Here is a 13,776-nt window from a genome sequence, read left to right as displayed (position 1 = left end):
GATTACTGCTGTAGCCTCCTAACTGGGATCTCTGCTTCCACCTTTGCCCTCATGTGGTCCATTCAACACAGCAGCGAGACCCTGTTGGACCAGAGTCCCGTTCTGCCACTCTTCACGGCTTCCCACCTCATTCAGAATAAAAGTGGAATTCCCGTGTCCTTGCGGTGGTCACAGGCTTTGCATGATCTGGCCTGTTACTTTCCTCACCTCCATGCACTACGTTCCTGCCCAAGTGACCTCCCCACGGGTCCTCTATCACATCCGGCAAAGTCAGACCTTTGAATTTGCTGACCTTTTTCTGGAGGTTCTTCTCCCCAATATTTGCTTAGTCAGCTCCCTCACCTCTTTTAAGTCTTCACTCACATTTCTGCCCAGAAAGTTTTTCCTCCCCCAAATTGATGATTTCATCTTCCTTCCCGGTCTTTTTTTCCATGGCACTTATCACATCCTTAAAAAAATTTAATTCCTTAATTAATTTCATTTGCTTGTTTATTTATATAAACAAAAATGTAAGCTGTATGAGAGTAGAGATTTTCATCTGTTTCTGTCCATGGCTCTATTCACTCAAAAACTTAAGTGCTCAGAGAATGTCAGCTAAATAAATGAAATGACTTGAAATCTTAGATCAACAGACCCATGACTGTGACACAGGAAGGAGTCTGGATTTGAAGTTGCACATTTTAGAGTGCATTAGAAAACATCTTCTTAAACTTTGGTGTACGTGCTGGGCTAATATCAATCTCATAGACTTTTATTTCTTAAAAAGAAACTCTCTTTAATCTTCCTTTATATTTTTAAAATACAGTGGTTAAAAATGGTAATTATGGCCCCATCCAGCCATTATAATCTCTAATTAAGAGCCTGGGAAGCATGGTGGTGATGATCGTAGAACAATGTGAGTGTACATAATGCCAGAGAGCTGTACACTTAAAAATCATTGTATGTTTTACCACAATAAAAAAGTAAAAATAAATAAAAATTTTTTAAATTAAAAAAATGCAATGGTTAATAATGTTTGTCAGCGTTTCCCAATGTCAGCTCTATTAACATTTCAGGCCAAATAATTCTTTGCTGTGGGAGCTGTCCTGTGCATTGTAGGATGTTTAGCTGAATCCCTGGCCTCTACTCACTACATACCAGTAACAACCCCTCCCCTAAGCTGTGACAACCAAAAATGTCTCCAGTCATTGCCAAATGTTCACTTGAAGGCAAAATTGCTCCTGGTTGAATACCACTCATGTAAATAATTTTCATACGTTCCTATTTGAATAAAGGGTTATATTTTTGATTTAACATGTAATGGAGTGGAAATTGTGGGGATCTCATGCTTACTCTATTAACCCTATAGATAAACACCATAATAACTGGTAGCAACATGTTACATTTGTAGATGTTAAGATAATGTTTAAGAAGGTAGAGAAAATGGATAACTCCTTGTTTAATAGCCTGGAAATTTCACCCCTATGGAGTGAGAGTGAATATGGAGAAGACTCTTTCAGTAAAGGGTCTGGGAAAAATAATAATAAAAAGTAATAATGTCCATTCCTCCACAATTTATACAGGTAAAATCAGATTAAAACAAACATTGCTGTATTTCATTGGGTAAATGGGATCACAAAAGGGAAACAGGCAACAGGAAGTCTGTGTGTAGAAGGAAGATACTTCCTTAGTCATTTATTTCATGTGAGGATGGTGTGTGGCAGGTGTATGGAGAGTTTGGTTATGGGGACAGACTAGAGGTGTGTAAGTGAATTTCTGATGCCTCTGCTTTTGAAAAAATGGATGGATTGATTGACTGATTCAAAGCACTGCTTGTAGAAACAGCTCTTCGTCCCCAGCCAGCTCCTCCATGGTACACTTGTCTACATAGCCGTCAGAGTCCCTAAGTCCCTAAGAACTACTTTCCACAAAACAATGCTTCTTATTTTGGGGTTTAGCTTGAGTTCAAAGCACATGTAAATTTTAAGAGTTATATAAGGCACTTAGGCCATCATCAAAAAATCTACAAACAATAAATGCTGGAGAAGGTGTGGAGAAAAGGGAACCCTCCTACACTGTTGGTGGGAATGTAAATTGGTGCAGCCACTATGGAGAACAGTATGGTGGTTCCTCAAAAAACTAAAAATAGAACTACTGTATGACCGTGCAATCCCCCTCCTGGGCAAATGCCCGGAGAAAACCATAATCCAAAAAGATACATGCACCCCAGTGTTCATTGCAGCACTATTTACAATAGCCAGGACATGGAAGCAACCTAAATGCCCATCAACAGAGGAGTGGATAAAGAAGATGTGGTACATATATACAATGGAATATTACTCGGCAATAAAAAGTTATGAAATAGTGCCATTTGCAGAGACGTGGATAGACCTAGAGACTGTCATACAGAGTGAAGTAAGTCAGGAAGAGGAAAACAAATATGGTATACTAACGCTTACATGTGGAATCTAGAAAAATGGTACAGATGAACTTATTCGCAAAGCAGAAATAGAGACACAGATGTAGAGAACAAACTTATGGAAACCAAGCAGGGAGGGGGGGTGGAATGAACTGGGAGATGGGGATTGACATATACACACTACTATGTATAAAATAGATAACTAATGAGAACCTACTGTAGCACAGGGAAGTCTGCTCAATGCTCTGTGGTGACCTAAATGGGAAGGAAATCTAAAAAAGAGGGGGGTTTTATATGTGTATATATAACTAATTCACTTTGCTGTGCAGCAGAAACAAACACAACATTGTAAAGCAACTATATATACTCCAATAAAAATTAATAGAAGAAGAGTTATATAAGGCACTTACTAGATATTTATCAAACTGAATTGAAAGGATGTTACCTCAGAACTACAGGAAATGGAAGTATATTTTGCAACCACATTTGGGGTGGGCGTCATCAGATGATAAGCTGAAAGGCAGTGAAAGGAAGACGAAGAGCAGGAAAAAACGGATGAGCGGAGGAGAACCTCACAATTTCCTTTTTGAGAATGTTTGGGCAAATTTGTTTTATACTTAATCATTTTTGCGCAATACTTTCATCTATATCACAGATACTCATCTATGTGTTACTTAAACAATCCTAGGTATATTATCTTACCTTCTTTCCTCATTCGAAGAAAAATGTAATTCCAGAAAGACACAGAAGTCCAGCCTCTGAGTTTTACAAACCTCGGAGTTCGAGCTACGTTCGTTAACCCCCTAAATTCTTGGGTGTCAAAGGCATGTCACTAAATAGGTCACTAAATGCACCAAGGAAGCCAGAAGAGGAAAGAGCCCCCTAAAGGAAAGTGGCACTTTAATTGGGAACTTTCAGACATCTGTCACTCTGTGACAAGCGCAAAAAAGTCCTTTGCACATGTGGTGACGCGCAGGTGGGATGGGACTGACAGCTGAAGTGACTGAAGCTGTGCGGGGCGAGGGCGATAGACGTGGGGACAAATGAGAGCCTGGTCTTGAAGACTGCTTTTCCACCCTGAATATCATTTAAAAAGAATCGCCGGGGGCCCAAACTGTAGTTTAAGATGCCATCAATCGTCCATTTAAGACGCGCTACTTGATAAACTGGGGTACGCACCCACCTAAAGAAGAGGTCATGCACAAAGTTTGGGAAAGAGATATTGCATCTGTCTCTGCTAAAAACGAAACAGGGCTTCATCCTCTGGCCTCTGGGTTCAAATCCGCGTGCTGGCGCGGGTGGGGAGATACTGCCCCTGGTGAACCCTGCTTTTAATAAGTTTCCCAATCAGCTCTCGAGGGAAAGGCGCGCCCCCCCCCCCCCCCCCCCGCCTCGCCCAGCCCTCGTATTCTCCCTGCCAGCTCCTCTCCTCCCTCCCATTCTCCATTTCCCTTCCGTCCCCTCCCCGGCAGGGCGTGCTCCACTCCGAGGCAGGATCCGTCTGGTTCCCCGCCTTCCAGTCCGAAAATCCCGCCAAGGGAGTCGCAGAGCGGAGGAAAAGCCAAAGTGGGGAGAGGGGAAGAAAGAGACCAGTGAGCCACCGTGCGTGCCGGCGGCGGGGAACAGGCGCGGCCGCGAGCAGCAGTGACTCGGGTACCTGGACTCCGGGCAGAAAGCCTCGCCCCGACCAACAAAGGCAGCCTGAGCGCACGCGGCTCGTTTGCAACTCCGAGTAAGTGGAAGGGAATGCGCGGTTCCTCCGAGGGCTCTCCGATCGACTTCCCCTTCAGCCTCCGCCACTTTTCTGGGCGCCCGCGGATGATCGTGGTAGGAGTGGGAGAGGGGCTGCTGGTGTCTTTGCTGGTGCGGCTGCTTTCAAAGCTGATTTGCTCCGGAGGCATATTTTGGGGGCGTCTGGTCAGGATGGTCAGGGTGCCCATAGATGGGTGGAAGGAAAGAAGCTTTTGTGATGTTATGTGCGCATTTGGACTGTGTTCCTGCTTCCAGCGGAATGGAGAACATGCAGGGGCTTTGCTCTTTGTAAAACCTGAGTTAGTAGGTGTGTCTGTGGCTGGGTAGACAAGAGAGAGAAAGTCAGGCAGCCTGAGCAAGCAGGGCTCCTTTTCCCATCCTTCCCTTGCTTCCCGGATTGCCCCAGGGCTTGCCAGCTGATGCGTCTTAGCTGGCATTTCTAGGTACCAAGTGGGGGCTTGTGCCTCCCGGTGCCAGCTGACCTTGCGGGTCCCTTGCAGACCATCCGGGCACTCCTTGTCCTGCCTGCCAGCCCAGGAATGGTTCTAGAAATGGTTACGTCCAAAGTTTAAAAGACACACCTTGAATCCCATTTCTCATTTGAATAATTTTAAGAACTGCCCTGTACAGAGACACTTGAACTTTTTATTTCACCCACGTAAAGCTTGGGTATATTAATTACCAATCTGCTAGATTCTTAGTTTCTGAGTTGATGTTTCTAATAAGTTAAAATATTTTAAAAGAGAGGAATGTATTTAACTCCTTCCCTTCTCTACTTAACACACAGAACATAAAACTTGCTCTCTCTTCAACACACACACACAGACACACACACATCTTTTCTTTAACAGAACACGCAGGAACACCGGAACACACACTGAGTTTATCTACACTCCTGTTAACTCACCCCTACCTCTGTTAACAGCTGCTCTGTAAGTCTGGGGGATACATTGAAAAAGTAGGAGTGGCATGTGGTGGGGGGAGGTGATGGTTGGGGAGAATGAACAATTCGAGAGAAATCAAAGTTCCAGCCTTTTGGCATCTTTTGTTTTCATCTGGAGGGTTACTGAGGCATTTTGCTTTAACAGCTGAGAAAGGTGACCTACGGGTGTGTGTTGGAGGGAAGGGCCTGGGAGGAGGTCCAGGAACTATCAACAGGCGCTTTCGAACTAATAATATAACGAAGCAGTTTCATGATCTCAGGCAAATGTGGAGTTGACGAAACAGCAAAGCCCTTTTTAGCCCCTTGATCATCTGGGGATGAACTGATATTTGAAATATTGAAAGGTAATGGGAGTGAAACAAAAGAGGTGTCTCCCAGTGTAGAAAATAAAGCTTCTATTTTCCATCTTCATTATGTTCCTTTTTAAGTAAATTATGCATTCTAAAGACCAAATCATTAAAATAAATTATAGTCCAGTTAAATTCTAAGAAAATTGGAGTGGTGTTTTCTTTTTTCCTCCCTTTGGGACATGAGTTATTTTAGAGTGGCAATATTTGTACTTTCTCATTTAAATTAGAGGATGGGCTTTTGAAAAATTATGTTGTGAAAAAACCCTCTAATACCATTATTTTGTGCTTTAAGAAACTTTGGTGCTTTTAATTCTCTAATCGTATTTTAAATCTGTAGAAGTTGATCTTTCCTCTCCTCCTGTTCCCAGGCCTCTTTTACGACTTTTTTTTTTTTTTATCATTTAGGGAAAGGCCTCTATAAGGAACACCCACCTGAAGCCATACTTAACGCATTAGGTGCTGTGTTCCAGATGTTTGCTTGTCGGTACAAATGTATTATATTTTCAAAGCTAGAGTGTGAGAGAAAAGAAACTACAGTTAATATGTGACTTTTTATTTTCTGACTTTTCGATGGGGTATTATATAGAATGAGGATGATAACATATATTTAAAATATTTATAGTACAATATATTATGTTTATAATACATAACTTTGTGGTTTCCTGGACCTCTTTTCATGGTATTGGGTGTAATAAATTTACTGATTTATTGAAAATTTCCATGTACCTATTTAGTCTTTACATATAGCAATATGTGGCAGAACCCACGTTTTTTAATGAACATTTTTGATGTTTTTACTCTAGAAAACCTAGTGGCCTGGTTTGAATTTTCACAGAACCGGATCATTGAAAATAACTTGAGAGAAATAAGGTCCCCAAATAATTTAATCACTTTTATCAATAAAATCAATCCTAGAAATTAAGTATTTGGGGTTTAAATATTTTTTTCCTTTTGAAGATACTCTTGCTTTCTTATTTAAATGACATTCTCATGTGAATTCTGATCATATTCTTATTTGCCATATGGTATTTTATTACTATTCAAAATTTTCTCAGGAGACTGAGTTTGGGTGGCTTGTTCGAAATGGTGTATTAGTTAATGGTGGATTGAGGGCCGGTAGTTAGAATTCAGATTATAAATTCCAGTTCTCCCAACACTTACACTGTTTAATATGGTGACATAGTGAATAGGATGGCTGTCCTTGACTGCCCTCCTAAAGGTAATGCCCAAACTGAGACCACCCAGGGTGATCAGGGAGCAAGCTGGTTTACACCTGAGTGCAGGTCAGTCCAGTTTAAAGAGATGCTCATCTTTAAGCATCAGGTGAGTCAGGCCTCCCAACAGCCCTTGTTTGGATGCTGAGTGGAGCTCCTCTAAGGGTGATGAATGTTGTCTCTTTTGGCTGCAGTTCTAATGAATAATCAGAGAACTTTTGTTTCCTTTTGACACAAAACCATGTCATTGCCCTGGGGTAAAATAATATTCAGATATGGAGCTTCTCTTTACAAGCTGGGCCAGCTTTTTTCCTTCCAGAGTCAATTGGCTTGAGTGGAATTTGGGCCACAGCCTCACTTTGGAAAGTTCTCCATTCTTGATGTTTATGGCCCATTCAATTTTCCATCCACTGGGCGATTTTTCCATGCACTTCTTCCCAGTCTTGTATGTGGAATCGTTTGCCACATGGCATAGGTGTCATACGATCTTTCTAGATTGTCAAATATAACAAGCCTTTTGTTTCTATTTTAGTATTTGGTAAATGACAAGTTAAGATTTCTGTGGTTTAGAAGGATAACTATAATGTAACGTTATCTGAGGGCATTATAATTATGGTAATATTGCAGATTTGATTATGTAGATCACATTCACCACAAATCCCTATTTCTTCATAGTAAGCAGGGAATACAGTGAATAGTTCATGCTTAAGATATTTTGAGAAATAACTTAATTTTTTCTCCTGGGCTTTATTTTGGAGCCATTTCTTCATAGTAGGCTTAAGATAAAGTGATATTTCAAATAAAAACATCATCATAATGAGTTTCCTAAAAGCAGAGTTCTTAGATTCTGAAACTTCATAGTTAGTGAAAAAAATCTATTGTTACATATTAACCTTGAATGAAGTAAGTCATAGTAACTGACACTTGGGTTCTTAATTCTAAAAATTGTGCTTATTAAAAACCAAAACATCACTGTAAGGCACAAATAGCATTCTGTATCTCTCACCTTTTATTCCCACTTCTTCCACTTTTTATACTGAGATATGAGATGACTGTTCTTCAATGAAATCACAGACATGGAGGGAACGATAGCAAGTCCTCTACCTTCAGCTGTGGAATTTGGGTGAAACTGAATGAGTCTGAGATTAACGGCGCCAAGGGAGGGTTTTCCCAGGCAAATCCTCCCTCTAGGTGGCGCTCTAATTCCCCCCTCCACCCAGCCTTCCGGCGACTTCCGTTCCTCCTTTCCCAGCAGCGCCAACACTGGAAAAGCACATCGTTTACCTCTTGGAATTACTCACTGTTACCACCAGCTCCACCCCACCCAGACCGTGCACCCCTAGAAGGCAGACACTCTCTCATTCCTCTCCAGAACCCTAGCATATCTAGAGTGAGACCATTGAAATGCCCAATGAATACCTGATGAATGAGTGAAAAAATAAGTAAATGACTCTGAATACCATTTTCTCTGCTCTTCCTCATGTTCCAATGACCTTGACTGCCTTCTATACTCAATCCCTCTATACATCACCTGGTACCAATTTCCTGTTTAAACCCAAGCACCCCATTCTCAACCTTGAACCTCTAGAAGGCTCTCCTGCCTTTTCCTCTTCCTCCTTTATTGCAAACATCATGCAGGTCTGCCAGTTCTCTGGAGTGTCTTCCTAATCATATTTCACCTTGTTTATTTTAAGGGTCTCGACCTTGCATGGTCTCTGACTCACCTGCATAAAGGAGAAGGAAACCTTACCTCTTCTTTAACAAACTGTGTTATTCAAAGCCTTAAGACTGAACACTTGGGACATTATTTTCATCATAACTTCATTGTGGCTACAGGCCTTTGCTTTTCAGAACTAATAACATTTATTTTCTCATCATATTTTCATAACAATTCTACTTAGGTAGGCTGAACAGGATTTTTTTTTAATTGATAAGGATACAAATTCAAAGAGGTTAAGATGACCCCATTATTTAATACAAGAATCTTGACGATCTTAAAAGATCTTAAAGTTCCTAGTTTGGATATTTTTTTCTCCTCTATAATATAATGCCATATCTTCAGCTGACTAATTAATTTTCTTTCTCAGTTGCCTCTCATGTCAAACCTAAACTCCAGTGTATGTAGAGTAAGCGGCCAAATCACCCAGTGTAGGGTTTCCTTTCTTCGGTGTTTATCAGAATAACTGGAGTCATGTCTTAGCATCCAGATGCCTGGAGCCCATCCCCAGAGATTCTGATTTGAGAGGTGGAGTCAAGGAAGATGGACATGTGACAGGGCACCTGCATGCAGGTGATGTATTAGAAACATTGGCTGTAATGCTCCAATATTTGAGCTCTAAGTTTAAAGAAATCAAGGTAAACCACAGCTACGCTTCTTACTAGCTGTGTGACCATTAGCAAATATCGTGGTCTTTCTTGCTTCAATTTCCTTATCCCTAAGATGACAGCACTAATACCTCCTAGGATGGACATGAATATTAATCTAGAAAATGAGTGTGAAGGACAGAACCCAGAGTCTGACTGCTACAGAGTATTTGATGAGGATAATGGAAATGCTGATTAGGGGGATGCAGCCCTGCCCACCCGCCCCCCATGAAAGTCCACCCTTGCTTTCCCTCCCCCACTGCTTTATTTCTCATGTCCACCTGGCATGAGAAAACAAACAAACAGAAACCTAGGTGAGACTTTCTTCTTCTTGAAATGCTTCTGTCCTCTCTAGTCTCAGACTGTTCTCTCTAAATGCAGATCCAAAACCCCTTCTGAAAAGAAACACACGGAACATATGATCGTGCTCCAGGCCCCAGGGAATTTGACATGTAAGGTCCCCGAATCAGACTGTTGACCTTGGCCTTTCCTACAGTGTCTAGGAGAGCATTCTACCTACAGGGCACTCCCAAGCCAAGGTGCAGCCATCTCATTGCTGAGGTTGGTGACACCCATAGCCATGTGCTGTGGCCCTACTGCCATCATGGAGCCGTCAGCTCAGAGGAAAGAGTTCAGGTTTGGATTCAGGAGCCTGCATTTATCGCATCGCAGTTCTGCCGGAAGCTGAGTTGTCCCTGTATCTCCTGGAACCTCAGGGTTTTCATCTGTAAGCTGGTGATGATGTTGATGATGATGGTGTTCAGGGTGATAGTGATGATAGATGCTCTGCCTACCTCACGGGCTGGTGGTAAAGGTAAATCGTAACAATGCACTGTTTATAAACTGTAACCTGCTACACTAAACATAAGCTACTGTTAATGAAATCAGTGGGGCCAGTTCTGCCTGTCTCTTTCCTCAGTTCTGCTGCTTGTCGTTATCATTTTCTCAGGACCCCTAGAGATTGCCTAAGATGCTGAAAGGTAAGTTTGACCAGATGAAGTGAGTAAGAGGAAAGATGTGTGACAGGTGTGAAGAAAAGGAAATCGGAGTCAGAGTGAAAAAAAAAAGTGAGTAGACAATTGTAAAAAAGGTTAAACTAAAATGGTTATGAATTGTTTTACTAAATATTATATTATAGGGCTTCCTAAGAGTTGTAAAGGATGCATACCAAAAATTTCAATCGGTGATTCTCACTAAATTTAGGTTTTTACAATTGATTAGCAGCACTTTATACTATAGCTGTGCTTCTCACACTTCAATGTGCATGTCAGTCACCTAGAGATCTTGCTAAAATGCGATTCTGATTCAGTAGGTCTCTGGTGGATTCTCAGGGTCTGCCTTTCTAACAAGGTCCCTGGCGATAGCAGCTGCTGGCCTGGGGACCTCATTTTGAGTGACCAGTCACTAGTGTTTAGTTCCATAAATTGGGAGAGCAGGCAAGAAATCAGAACTCTCTAATCGTGACATGCATAGCTTAAAACACACAACGAAGGTCACTGACGATAACACTTCCTACTATGTGCAAAAGCTGATCACTTCTCATGTGCGAGTCATATTTACAGTGTTGGATTATTTATAAAAGAAATTTGCAGAGTCACCATCCGAATTGCTATTGACTTGACTGAGCCCCTTAAGAATACAAGGCCCTTTGTCAGGTGTGATCTCAGGCCTCTTACCGGTGCTTCTCCCGGAGCCTTCCCCTGCGAGGGTGTAAGTGATAGTAATAGTGTTTAGGAAACTTCCTTCTTACGATGAGAAGGATGTAATGTAATATGCTTTCTGAATGCTAGAGTATTCTCTTATTTAAGGTTTGAACATCTGTTTTTCCCTTGGATGTGCCTTTCCACACCATAAGGGAAGTAGAGCAGGGATCATCCATCTGTGTGGCTTCCTGGGAGATGCTGGGCTGCCTAAGGAAGGAGCCAAGGACTCTTGCCTCAGAGTCCAGATTCAATCAATACGGAACATATCTCAGTAACAATCTTAGGGAACAGAGAAAGTCTCCACTCAGGATAAAACAAATGGAGACCACGTAAAACTTTAAAATAATGTTTTCATAATGGCCTTCCTTATTTGCTAATAATATGGCCTGTTCTAAACCTGCCCATGGAATTATTGCTCCCCATAGCAGAGAATCATTGCTAAAGTTGTAACACAAAGTGGCCTTCATTTTTGAGCATTAGAACATCTGAAGGCTTCCACTGGGCATCTTCCAGTTGGCCAGATGGGGTGTCCATGTTAAGTCAGAAGTTGGATCTTTGGCTTAAAAAAATATCCTGCAGCTTTGGAGAATCTTACGCAAGGGCCAATTTAGTTCTTCAAAAAATATTTTCTATAAAAGAATGTTGCCTTCTGGTATATTTCTTTAGATATGGTCCAAGGTGATCAAATGAGGAAGCCTGAAGCTGCTATAGGAAAGAAAGCAGGGAGTTTATTACGTTATTTTAACTGGTGGAGGTACTTAAGTTTTGAAACAATAATGTAAAGCCTTTCTTCTCATCCTCTTTTCTTGATTACCATCTATAGTTAACTGTTAAATTCAGTGACTCTGGCAAAACACAGAATCTTACATACAGCTCAGTTCATTTCAAACTTGTGAAAAGTTTGATTAATTTTAATGATGTGAACAAAAATAAGGGTTTTTTGATTATTATGTTTGTTATTAGGAAAACACAAATATATACCTGGAGAAACATATTATTTTTTCTCATTCTAGAAAAATGTCCATGCTACAAATATTAAAATTTTTTAAGTTATGAAGAAGGAAAAAAATGACTTATAATCCTGCTCAAAATGGACACCACTGTTAACACTCTGATACACTTTTATAGTTTTTCTGATTTAACCTTTGAAAATAGTTGCACAAATAATTGTGTCCTGCTTCTTAGATCAACATAGTAATCGATGTATGCTATATGTTTATAGCTTTCCACACATTAACATGTGCGTTTGTTTCTACTAAGTGGGCCAATTAAGATGGAAATTCAATTTATTTAGTTTGACATGGGTAAATTTGAATCATAAAGAAAGCTTAGTAAATTAATCTGATGGACTCTCATTAAAAAGTTGGAAATAGAAAAATGCAAACAAACAAACATAATCCCATGAAGCAAACAAAAAATCTTTCTCCCAGCAAAGGATGTGCTGTTTAGACGGAACAGATAATCTTGTGGACCTTAGTGTGTACAAATTAAAGGTCAAGCTGAGTAAACATTATCTTCCATTCTTAACCTTGAGGACCCTTCCAGATACATATCCAGGGGTAAAAGTCTCCCCAGGGAAGCCACAGCTGCCTGATCCCACCCAGGTCCAATCTCACCCCCTTAGCAGGTCCCAGGAGCCTGTGGAACTGCTGAGCTGCTCTGGGCTAAGAAGAGAGGGCCTAATGCACTGCACGTGGGTAAACCTGCAGGGGCAGCAAACCTCTTTGATGCACGTCACTCCAGGGCTTGGCATCCTTTGGGGAATTATTTATTCGCTCTATTATTATTTGGAATGAATAGTGTACAGATTGGCTCTAGTTTAACGTGAGTCAGATCAAATTTGGGTTTGTCAACCGCACTCTTGTTTGTAGAGGAGGGGTGGAAGGCTTTTATTGTCTATGCCAGTATTGAGATTCCCACCAACTTGAGCCTGAAATGATTTCTAGCCTTTTAAAACAGTGGTTTGAGTCTGATGGTTAGGGATCACAGAGTCTGCCCTCTGATACACGATATCTGGGGATTTGAAGATGTACTTCAAGGCTGTCACAAATGAATTTAGTTTGGAGAAACAGATCAAAAGCAATTTAGCAGGAATAAGTTGGTAGAGGTGGATTTCTACCAACTTCTCTCTAACTAGATCCACATTTCCTAAAAGCAAGCTAACTGTGGGTTTCCAACATCTCATCCAGTGATGTTCTCTTGCAAGAGGTTAAAATGAGAGCAGTTAACTTCAAAGGCAGCAGAACCAAGAAGACAAAAGAAATAGAAGTGGACTTGAACTGAGACCTTAGGGAGAACATCCAAAAATCTGATAGACAGAAGCCAAGCATGAGCTTGGGGAGAGGAGCTTCAGACCTCACAGAAAACTCTACTAGATAGCGCTGAGGTCTCCTCCACTCTGGATGAACTGCTCGGCAACTCTCTCTGGGCCCTTTTGGCCCATCTGGCTCTGGTGGGGTTCCTTAGGAGGTTTCTCTCCAGTGGATTTGTCTTGTTTGCTTTCTAAATCTCCTAAGCTCTACATGCCTCTTAGTATAAAAATGCCAAGAAGTCATTCCAGGACAGGAACCAGCCTGTCCCCTCCATGTTCCTCTCAGAGGAAGTATTTGAAGGCAAAACAGAATCCATCAGTTGTTCTAGTGAAGAGTTGCTGCCTCACATAGGACTTGAGCAATCTTGGATGCAGGGCCATGACTTAGACAACCTGGTCACTGGAGTCAACTAATCCATAAAGTTTACACTCTCCACCCCATTGTTTCAATTCACATTTCCCCCACTCTTGCGGGGGGATCATGAAAGGAGACCAAGGAAAAGACCCAGAGGCTCCCTTTCATGGGCACAACAGGATCCTTCCAGGCCCAGGGCTTAGCTACACACACACTAGTTAACTTCCTGGGTTAGGTTTCTACCCTGACTTCCATTTGCCGCCTCTAATGTGTAACATTAAATATCTTGTTGAAATCAGAAAAATGTTTAGACTTGGGCATTTCTATTAAAAATTGTTTAATTTTATTTTGAAGAACAAATATTATTTCCTTTTCTCCTTCCCATC

The 13,776-nt window shown here is 41.3% G+C and overlaps 1 protein-coding gene across 2 annotated transcripts in view; it reads left to right on the top strand.

Annotated features, from left to right (window-relative positions):
* Window positions 1-3,951: 3,951 nt before the first annotated feature.
* The window catches only part of PTN (pleiotrophin), a 96,590-nt gene continuing 86,765 nt past the window's right edge, over window positions 3,952-13,776 (top strand). For both annotated transcript variants that reach the window (XM_082846812.1, XM_082846811.1), the window contains exon 1: window positions 3,952-4,130. The gene's annotated coding sequence lies outside the window, so the exon portion shown is untranslated. The remainder of the gene's footprint in view (window positions 4,131-13,776) is intronic.

The sequence above is a fragment of the Leucopleurus acutus genome (assembly GCF_964270905.1).
Source record: "Leucopleurus acutus genome assembly, chromosome: 9".
NCBI classification, from domain to species: domain Eukaryota; kingdom Metazoa; phylum Chordata; class Mammalia; order Artiodactyla; family Delphinidae; genus Leucopleurus; species Leucopleurus acutus.
Note: the sequence above shows the minus strand (reverse complement) of the source record. Positions and strands in the feature narration are given on the sequence as shown.